The sequence below is a fragment of the Struthio camelus genome, chromosome 3 (genome assembly GCF_040807025.1).
Source record: "Struthio camelus isolate bStrCam1 chromosome 3, bStrCam1.hap1, whole genome shotgun sequence".
NCBI lineage: Eukaryota > Metazoa > Chordata > Aves > Struthioniformes > Struthionidae > Struthio > Struthio camelus.
This window is the reverse complement of record NC_090944.1, coordinates 147,021,618-147,032,289: the sequence shown is the minus strand read 5'-3', so window position 1 is coordinate 147,032,289 and position 10,672 is coordinate 147,021,618.

Sequence of the window (10,672 nt, the reverse complement as noted above, 5' to 3'; positions counted from 1 at the left end):
GGCAATTCACCTGAGCTCAGGATTCGCCCCATGCTATTTGCAACTCCTGCAGGCTGGAGGCAGAAAGAAGGGACTGCAACTAGAGTTTATTAGCCAGCGCTTCTTCGTTCCTGCACCTCTGCAGGTTGACACTGGCAATCGTCTTCAGTCTTCCCTTTCTTTTCAATTTTCCTTTCTCTTTTAAAGATTTTTTCCTTCCCCTTCCTCATTCAAAGGTTTCAGAGCTATATTCTCTGCGATCCCTTGCCGGGTGGTTTAGAGGCCTCAGGAGGGTTTGACGGTGATGAGACAGGAGTGATTTTTCCTCTGCGCCGACGTGTTTGTGGCAAATCTGCCCCGCACGTGTTTCGCAACAGGCAGACTCTGCCACCAAAACATGCTGTAGTGAGTGCCTGCAGTCCTGGTCCAGAAAAGACATCTCAGCCTGTTTGGCTGCAGAAGGATCACAGGATGTATTAAAACAGCTTATTAAACTAACCTGGGTCGTGTTCCAAGGCGTGCTGAAAGTCAGTGCTGACATGAAGGGATTTCGGAGGGGAGCTGATACCATTAACCTGTGTGCCTGGGAGGTGCTGTAAACCCAGCTGATTACTGTGCGTGTAAGCCATTCCTCGTAAAACAAAGAGGACAAATTAGCCTCCTGTGTTTCATAATCTGTGATGACTAACAACAGATCACCTGCATCTGTTAATATCCGTCTCTTACACGGCCTCGTCTTTCTCTCCAGCTAGTGCCCAGCTCATCTTTAGTTACCGAAATCACAGCCAACTTTCCTGCAGAAGGGAAATTCCTTTCATAGTCATATTTAATTTCTTGCAAGCTACTGCTTTAAATCTGGGCTTTTCAATACAATTACTCCAGAGAATATGAATGTCTCCTCTGTTTTTACATGGAGCCCGTTTAGCCACTTTTGGGCAGAGGGAAACATCTGAGAGGGAGGGCCCATTTCTCCCTCTCTGAATCACAAAAGCAACATCACATCTCATTCCCTACGTCCACACCGCTTGACTCTCTGAATATCCCTCAGCAGTTCCTCCCGTGGCCTTTGAGCCTCTCACCATCACATTGCCTGCCAGCTTGAAAGCCAGGGACACATATCCGGTACCCCCGAAAAACAAAGATGTGGGCTTTTCCAGCCTTTCAGGGCTGTAGCAAGGACAGTTACCCCCTGCCTTGATCCCACGACAAAAATCAGAGCCCAACACGCAATCCCACAGCTCCTCACACTGCAGGGCCCTAGGCAGGAAATAGAGAGAGATTTTGCTCTCTCCGAAACAGGGAAATAGTGTTTTTTGCTTCCTAGTCGTTTATCTGCTGTCACAACAGCTGGTCTCCACGGACTTATTCTACAGCCCTCAGGCTTAGCTCAGTTTAAGTGCATTAAATTTGCCTCCACCCCACATGACTTATGCATTAAACCTGCCCACACAGCTGGCAGACAGTCTGCTGGTACAAGTGGGGCTGCAGGGACTGCCTTTCTGAGGATCATAACGTGATTAAGAGATTCTCCTGCCCAATCCTCCTCCTTACTCTCCCATGGGATGATGCCACTGGGCTGGAGAGCAGAGCCAGTACGAAAGGAAGATCAGAGCACAAGCTCTGGGACTTGAGTTTTATGTATATGCAGAAGGTGTCTTAGGCAATTTTTTTTTTTTTTTTAGTTTTTGAAAACAGGTTAAGTTATCCGTGTAGGCATAGCCAAGAAGGATGAAAGCAAATCAGAGCACAGCTTCTCTCTGCCATCACGCAGAGAGAGAGAGGACAGCTGATCTGTGCACCAGACTACTCCATAGCATACATTTGATTGAGGTCTCACATGAGCAGAAGATCTAATTTCTACCCAGTTAGCCACGGCTATACAGTTTACACTATCTTTGTGCAGGAAAACAGACAGTAAGTGGTCTGGCATGAAGTTAGCCGGATATAGATATAGGCAGTTCCTGATCTGGCACAAGGCCCTCCAGTGGAAAGTTAGCCTGCCAAAAGTATTTAACAAACGTGAACCAGAAAAGTGACTTTGTCAGTAATTAGCGCTTCGCATCACAGGGCCAGGATATTTCTGATGTGGTTAGCAGGAGCCCTGAAACCACAGCCTCAAGTCCAGGGCAAGAGCGCGGCACAGGATAGGAGAGAGCGCAGGCTACGCCACGCGACAAGCGGCACTGTCACCCTTACCTCGTTCCAGAGAGCGAGCCTTGACGTTTGGTTAAGCAAGGACCACACAGGGGAACAGACGAAAACCTCAACTCCTCCAACATACCTCCAGAAAAGCACAAGACCCTAAGAAACTTAGAACATGACAGTAAAAAGCAGCACGAGAAAAGATCTGGGGGAAACGGATAGTTTAGCAGTACCCGAGACGCTGAGATAGCAGCTGTGCAAGGAGATAGTAACGCATTTCTAAATTGAGCAGACGCGCTTCTGCGACTGTGATGGTTTCTTTCTGCACGTGCTGAAAAGGACACGAATACTCGGTTTCCCTTGACAGCTTTGTCAGCCTAAGGGGGTGCCAGGAGAGAGCCATTTCACCAGAAGTTTCGTGCTCTTCTTGTCGTCATGCCTGAGGCCAGGACCCCTTTCTGCAGCACTGTTCAAACACACAAGACAAAGATAGCCCCTATCTTAAACCGCTTTCAGGCTGAGAACAGATGGACTGTGTTTTAAGAAATTAATTGGTAGCCTCTGGAGGAGAGCACAGCAGAGCAGCTGTTGACACCAGGTTTCTTTGCCCAGCACTGAAATGCTTCTGCTTCTGGGGAGGCGCGTGGCAGCTGTTTCTACAGGGGTTTCAGCTGCAGCCGCTGCTAGGGTCAGTGATGGCCCCTAGTAGCATCATGCCAGAACATCACAAGATACGAAGACATCTCAGCCCAGACACCGGCTATGTTTTGCATTTGCCAAGAAGCACCCACTCACATACACACACCAGACACTTCAGGTCTTCAACCGAGTTAGGGAAAATGTTTCTAGTAGGTAGCTGGCCACATTCAAAGCCCACCATGCCCAGAGGTGAATTTCTGCCTATGCTACGCATCTGGTTTTCCAAATATATCACAGACCAAACCAAATATATCACTGACCAAATGGATGAGCTACTGAAACAGGCCAAAAGGAGGTAGGCACTACGTCATTCTCAGTGAGACTCAGGCTCCCAATTCCCCTGTTTCCCCTGGGAAATCACAGTGCTCTCCTCTAAAGACATGCAAAAAAGACAGGAATGGGGTACTGAGGGAATGAGTTTTTCCAGCATCCATCCCAATAGGGTCTTAATTTCTCTTTTAGGAGTAAAATAAGACCTCCCACAAACACCAAAGCATCAACACAACACGCAAGTAGCCAAAAGATTCATATCTACCTGATCCCCACCCAAAGATGGGCACAGAGCAAGCCAGCTGAGAAAGAAACAAGGAACATAAATGGGCACGGTTCCTCTCTGTACGAAATCATGACTTCCCTTGGTGGATCTGGTTAGTCAGTGGTAGAAGTGGCTGTACCGGATGGCAGATATACATGGCAGAGAGGGGCAATGGAGCAATTCAGCTCAGTCATGTTAGAAGATGTTGCCCAGGCTGCTGGGAGTCTGAACAGGGTGGAGGCAGCACGTTCTCCTGCTAGAGAACAAGGGTAGGAAAGTTGATGTCCTCCAGCACCCTCTGGGATCGACCCTAGTCTCCTCTGGAAGAGAAGAACCTGCTAAAGGATGGTAATAGCATTTCCAGCTATTCCCAAGGATTTCCATGCTTCCTACGATCCTAAATAAAACAAGGCTGGGGACCATTGTCCAGTCAAGGCCAAGCCACATGGCAACCAGGTTTGAGACAAACTGGCCTTGTTTCATTTTCTAGCATGTGCAGACTGGGCCTGCATTTTGTGCACAGACCAGTCTGTCCTTCCCCCCGGCTTTGGAGAGGCAGAAAAGCCTCCATCCCCATCCAGATCCCTCCAGGTCAAACCCTCTCCCCTGAGACAGGCAGGGGATGAAGGCACAGCATGGCCACATCAGGCAAGGCTGGAGACTTAAGACCGTAAGAGTGGCAGCAAGGTCCATTTCCACATGGCCAGTACTACTTCTTTCAATATAGCAAAGCCATTAATAAAAGCATTATTGCAGTCATTAAAAAAAGCAAGCACCTGGTCGCTCTTCCTGAGGAAGCGGGAACGCACGGTGTGCAGACACCACTGTGGAGGAGGAAGGAACGTATCAGTAAAAGTGCCAGCTGCCTCTTGCCTCTTCTGGGGCTAACGTTGGTTAATTCCCTCCTGTTGCTCCCCTCTCTCAGCAGATCAAAATAAAGAGTTTCTGGCTCTACGTGAGCCCCTCTAACAGGGGCAAACATTGTCCCAGCAACTCAAACAGAAAAGGGCTCGTCAGACATCAGACGAGAGCTGGTGCATCATTCACACTCATTTTGGCCAATGCCGAGCGTGAATAGGGGTTTGAGGACTTTCTTGATCGGAAATGTGCTGTTATGACCTTCAAGAACTGGCATGCCAGCAGGAAAAGCAGCATATTTCTAAAATAACCTTTTCTGATATCAACCTTGCAGCTTTTCAGACAAAATATGCCTGTACCTGAGAAAACCCAGAGCAGTTCCTGGAAAGTCTGTCCCACTTCTGTGACTGAGGCCAGTTTCATAAGTATTATCAGCAGCACCACCTCAGCCATAAAAACCATTTTTAGCCTTGGCCCTGCTCAGTTTCAGGTGAGCCTTAGAAAAAAGGAACAGTAAATCTGTAACCACTGGAACTACTTGACTCAGGAAAGCATTACAAATGAGAAGAGAGATTAAACACTTTGTTAGCTTACAAAGAGCCCTGTTGTGCTGCCTTCCCAGAGCAGAGTAGCCTACAAACACTGATATTTCAAACTGAAAGTATCACTTACTTCATGGGCAGTTGCTAGCAAAGCTCAGTGCTCCACAAATCCCAAGGTGAACGTGCCTGAGAACACGCCCCTTGGCAGCATTATCCACCAGGAAACAACGCTGCCTCTTCCACTTAGCTACCCTGCAGCCCCACCAAGAAACCTTCCTACGCAGCTCCTCTGAATGGGTCGCATGGAAAAATAATTCCTATGACATCTGTTACCTTCTCCGTGTGCAAATACCAGGCTGCTGACAGCAAGGAAAGGCTACAAATATTTACAGACAAGGTGAAGGCGGGAGCTCTGCCAGACATTGTGTTTGTGGGTCCTGCTGAGCAGCAAACTAAGCTGCCAGGCTGCCCGTGCCGTGGGCTTGCTGCGGAGATCCTGGATTCAGCAGCAAAGCATTTTTCATAGGCTGATTTTAAGGCATACAGTTTAGAGCTGACATACTGATCCAGACCCAGCCAAGGGTGGGAGAAGCAGTCATGTAAACCAGGCCTAGATATTGGAAGTTTTCCAGCATCCCAGCCTCTCCGCACACTAGCGGTCTCATCACAACACCCCACACCGGGCACCACCGCCACAAGCCTGCTGGCCAACAGGAAAGGCTGGCACCATTGCAGGAGACGCACACAACCACAGGAGCCCCCACCATCACCTTCCAGGCAGTGCTAAAATTCCAAAAACGCCCTCCCTTTAGGTATGTTCAGTCTCCTCTTTGTCCAGCAAGCCTCAGAGCTGGGACATCCTCCTGCCCTCACATGGACCAGCGAGAACAAGACAGTCTCCTACTGTATTAAAGGAGGGAGGGCAGCCTCCTACTGTATTAAAGGAGGGAGGGAAGGGAAAGCAAAGGAAGGATGAAACAATTTCACTATTCTAGAAATAATTTATTTAAATGTGCCAGGACCTTTGCTGGGAACTGGAACTGTTATTGTTAGGATGGTCCAGGGTGTGGTTTCAGCCCATGCAACATAGCTTCATCCTCCAGATATCCCAGATTTGGGAGGTAGTGTGGGTCAGAGAGCATTTCCAGCAGGCAGCATATCCTGCTCTGGAGGTAAGAGACTTTAAAAATATGGACTTGGTGAAACCCTGCCATCTGGGCCACAAAACACTCCTGCATACCTTAAACTTACTTGTGGAAGCAGCCTGCATGTTCATTTCTGCAGCTGGAGACCTAAGGACAAATATTCTGGGGTGGGTGAACACACTTTCACTCCGGCTTTCGTAGGCTCCCTCCTGAATTCATCTTTGATCTGACCTTTGCAGACACCCAGAGCCTCTGGCTGCTTTCCTGGGGTTTGTCCTTGCCAGGAATGGGCATGAAGGCACCTAAGTCCTCTCACCCACCCGACACAAGGGCCTCGTAAATGAAGAAGCTGGAAAACAAGTCTCAGTGACAAGAGAAGCATTGACCAAAGCAGCAGGGCCTGTTTCTGATGTTTAACAGGGACAATTTATCTGGCCCTTGACGCAAAGGCAGATATTCCTCTCAAATTTACAGTAGGACCTTGATGTATGGAAATGCTATTAAAGAGAAACCTTTCCCACCTGCTGCAGTGTCCTTGTCACAGCTGATCACCTTCAGCTCTCTGCTTCTCATTCCCCAATTGCACCTCACTGAAAACATGCCAAGTTATCTAATTCCTGTACCTACCAAGCCAAGAAAATCACATGTGATATTGCTTTCACATATCAGATTTCTGGCCTCACTCATTCAGGGCAACAAAACCATACAGGGAGAAAGAAGATCTTGCATAATCCAACAGGGGGAGCACAGAAGGCCTAGCTGAGCAACCAGGCAGGGACACAGGCCACGGTGGAGCCCATGGGGACCTTCAGGCTGGAGCAAAGGTTTCCTCTACCCTCTCTTCCCACCAAGCAACACAAGCTCATGCTGCATATGGACACCAAGTGGCCAGCACGTGTACGCTCTCCCAACAGCAAACACAAGGGTCACAGATACAGAGGCATCCACCTCTAAATGCTTTGATGGGAAGGCTTGAGACACATCAGCCCTTCAGCCAGCAGGATCTTCAATCTGTTCCAGCACTATGGGCCCAGTGCTGTCTGTCTCTTCTCCATTTTTCACCCTTTGATCTGCCCTGGTTCACTGTAGCATTGCAGCTCTGCTCCTTTAAGCATCCCCTGCAGTTCCCTGCCAAGGGGATTAACCTGTTTTCTCTGGCCCAGCTCTGCAGAAGTCTCTCCCATAGCTAGCACAGACACTGACTGCAGGCAGCTCAAACCCTGGCAGAGCCTCTTGCTTTCTCTCCCACTCAGCATGTATCTGGCTGCAGAGCCCTGCAAAGCAAAGAGCTCCTCAGGTTCAGAGGGCCTGCAAAGGGCCCACTCTCGTGGCGTTGACAAGGCAGACGAGAAGGAGCAGGGCCCCACTGCTTGGTCCACCCACAGGCAGAGCCCCAGCCACAGTTTCCCCTGCTCAGAGGGGTCCGGATCCATCAGGAACATGGAAGAGACCACTAAAAGTTGGGTGGCTTGCCCTAGATGCCCCATGGGGTAAGGAAACCAGGAAAAGCCAGGTCCCTACTGCCACACTGCTAGCCAAGTTTTTGAGGAATCAGCACCCTGATGTCACACACTGGCATGTTGTCCCCCTCTTCGCACCCATCTGGGGGATAGTTCCCTTCCCATCTCCACTCTGCCTACTTCGTTACAGCTCTGCAGAGCTGTGTGACAGCCACTTAAACAAGGATTGGGTAATCTCAACATGGAGCTCAGAGTCACTCACTCAGCAAACAAGTCTCCTTGTAGGACTGCCTTATCTTGCAGCTTTGGTAACCCCAGCTTACGCACAGAGCTGCCTATTGCAGCTGGCAGAGGCTGCCCTCAAGCCTTACCCATTTCCTTCTCGCTGGTGTGCTTCTCAAAAGCAGTGTTCCCTTTTCATGCTTCCTGCAGTTTCCCCAAAACTGCTCTATCTATCCAGCCCATGGGGCTCAGAGAACCTGTCCTCTCAGAGTCCTTCCTCTTAACCAAGCTTTCAAAAACAGTCCTTTTTCAGCTTGTCTGTAACCAAATAGAGCCAGGTGGCTTATTTGCAAAGATTTCTCCACTAAGCTGCATAGTTTCTCACCCACAGAAGACTCCTTGTTTTCATTGTACCTTCTTCCAGTTGTTCTGTGCACTGAGGGAGTCTTGGCAGCTAAGGTTTGCCTACTCGCACAACAGCTTCTAGGAGTAACCAACTTCTGTTGACTAAGTTATTCTATCCAAAGAAAGCCTTCAGCCAAGCATCATCTTTCTTCCTTCAGCATACATCCTTCAGCTTGCAATCTCATTCAAGCGGGGAAACATTACATGTGCCGTTCTGAGGACAGCAAAATGCTGCATTGTCCCCTTCCTCTCCAGCCAAGGCTGAGACGCTTGCAGCATCCAGGCCGCATGTTACAGTCTGGGCTTGGCATAACGCCTGACTGAGGAGGGCTCCTCAGTGTGGGCATCCGCACAAGAGATGCGAGCCCATTAGTCCTCCTTTGGGCCACTAGCTCCATTCGCAATGCCTCCCCCATTTCCTTCTTCAGGAGACCTAAACTCTGGCCTGGCCATTTTGCCAGCCCTTGCCACAGAGAGACAGGAGATACTGTCCTGGGGTCCAACGCATGACAGAGCTGCCTTTCCCTCAGTGTGAGATGGGGGGTAGCTCTCACTTGAGCACACACTGCTGTGCAGGAGAATGCACTGAATGAGCCAGCGTTGCCGGAAGAGCGTCCCCCGCTCCAATCCCATCCCTGCTGTCCACAGGGTCACACAGAGCAAGGAAAGCAAGGAGAGATCATCTTTTCCCTCGATTCCCACGGTAACACCCACCTGAGGCTTGGTGTTTCCCAAGAGCACTTACAGCATGATTCACTCACTCTGCCCAGAGCCAAGCTTCTCGGCCTCTTCTTTTAACCCAAGGGCAGCCTAGTCTCTCCAGAAAATATTAAACTGACTGCACACTGCACAGAATGGTTGACAGTGACAACCAGATTGAAGATAAGCTAAATCACTGTTTTCATTTATTGCTTCTACCTCCTCCGTTTCTTTCTTCGCATACACACATGGGACAGACAGAGCTTTTTCATGTTGTCTTGTTGCTATCTGAGACCGACCTCTGTATCGCCTTACATGTTTTCTAGGCCATAGGACTAGTAACTCCGGGAGGAACAGGCAGCCTTAAAGTCAGATCCTAGCCAGGCCCTTCATGGATGCAAAGCAGTGCCAACTCAGACCTAGAATCCAGGCTTTGCAGTAGGAAGGCTTTCTGCAGTAGATGGATGGAAAGACACAGACTCCAGCTAAGCCTAAAAAGCCCAGTCTGTCCAGTCAGGGCAGACAAACCACATTAAGGTGAAGACATCTGAAACGCACGCTGTCAGCTATCAATGGGAAAATATAGCAACGCAGAGGGCGGGACTTGACTTGTGTAAATACACACAGGGAGGGCTGGTACAGAAAGGCAGCAATGGCTCTTTGCGGTCAGTCATAAAAGGAAGAGGTGAATCAGGTCACCATATATTAACTCCACACTGACGTCACAACCAACCATATCCAGAACTAGGCAAACACAGTCAGAGAACCCTCTCGGTGTAAATCAGCCTTGCACTCTCACAAATCAACACAGCTACACCAGATTACATCAAAAGAGACTTCATCAGCCTCCTTTCCCAACATATGAAGAAACTGTGCAAGGAGGTTGTTTAAACTAGGATTACACCATCCTGCACTGCAAAACAGCTGGGCTGTGGCAAGTCCGGGAACAGTTTCCAGGGAAATCCTGGAGTAGCATTAGGGAGGATCTGGGAGTTTCACCCCACAATCACTGCTCTAGGATTTTGGTACTGCTCCCTTTCACATCGGGCGTCATCAGAAGCGCCCCAAATTCAGTCACCTACAGCAACCCTCTGAGCAGCTCCCAAGAGCCATCCCACAGGCCTCACTACTGATTTAACCACATATAGCACAGGAACAACACAGGTTGGTTAAACATATGGAAAGTAACACGGCACGTTAACAGAAGCAATGATGACTGGTGCTCGATGAGAAGTTGAACATTTTGTTTCCAGCCAGGCTACCTCACATAACATGATGGCCTATACATGCAGGAGTCTCCTCTGAAGCAAGTTCAGCTCCGTGAGCGTGAGCACAAAAACAGGCCCTTGGTATTTATTCAGGGTCAAAGCCATGGCTTGAAGTAGAACTAGCCCACTGGAGCTAAAGCTCAGGGCATAGCTGTAGCTGAAGAGACAACCTGGAGGCTAAGATACTTGCATCCTCCGAGAACAAAATCCTCTTATTCCCACTGCAAACCTATTCCTAGATGGAGGGGAAAAAAGGACTAGCAACAATAGGCAGGTCTAGAGCTACAGTCCTAATCTCTACATCATGAGAGGTTTGGGCTGAAGTTTTTCTATTTATTTGTACTGATTTGTTATGAATAGATTAGGGGAAGAAGAGAGACATCGGAGATCCCCAGAGCAACTGCTGTGGAATCCCAACCGCCGGATGGGCATCAGGTTGGATTGGAAGGCAGAGAATAGGCCAAGCTCTGGAGAGACTTGGTCCAGCAAAGACTGTCAAATGGAGGTTAAAGCTTGCCAAGTCAGACATGGCTTTCTTCATCCGTGTCTGTTGAATCTAGCATAGTTCAGGACCGTAAGCTGTGCCACATGCAGACAGACAAGACAGCAATGGGACAGAACCAGATCTGAACTAGATCACTGAAAAACCTGTCTCTGGAAGAACAGAAAGTCCTGATCCAACGGTCCATTTATGAGTGACCGACAACCACTGGTGAGC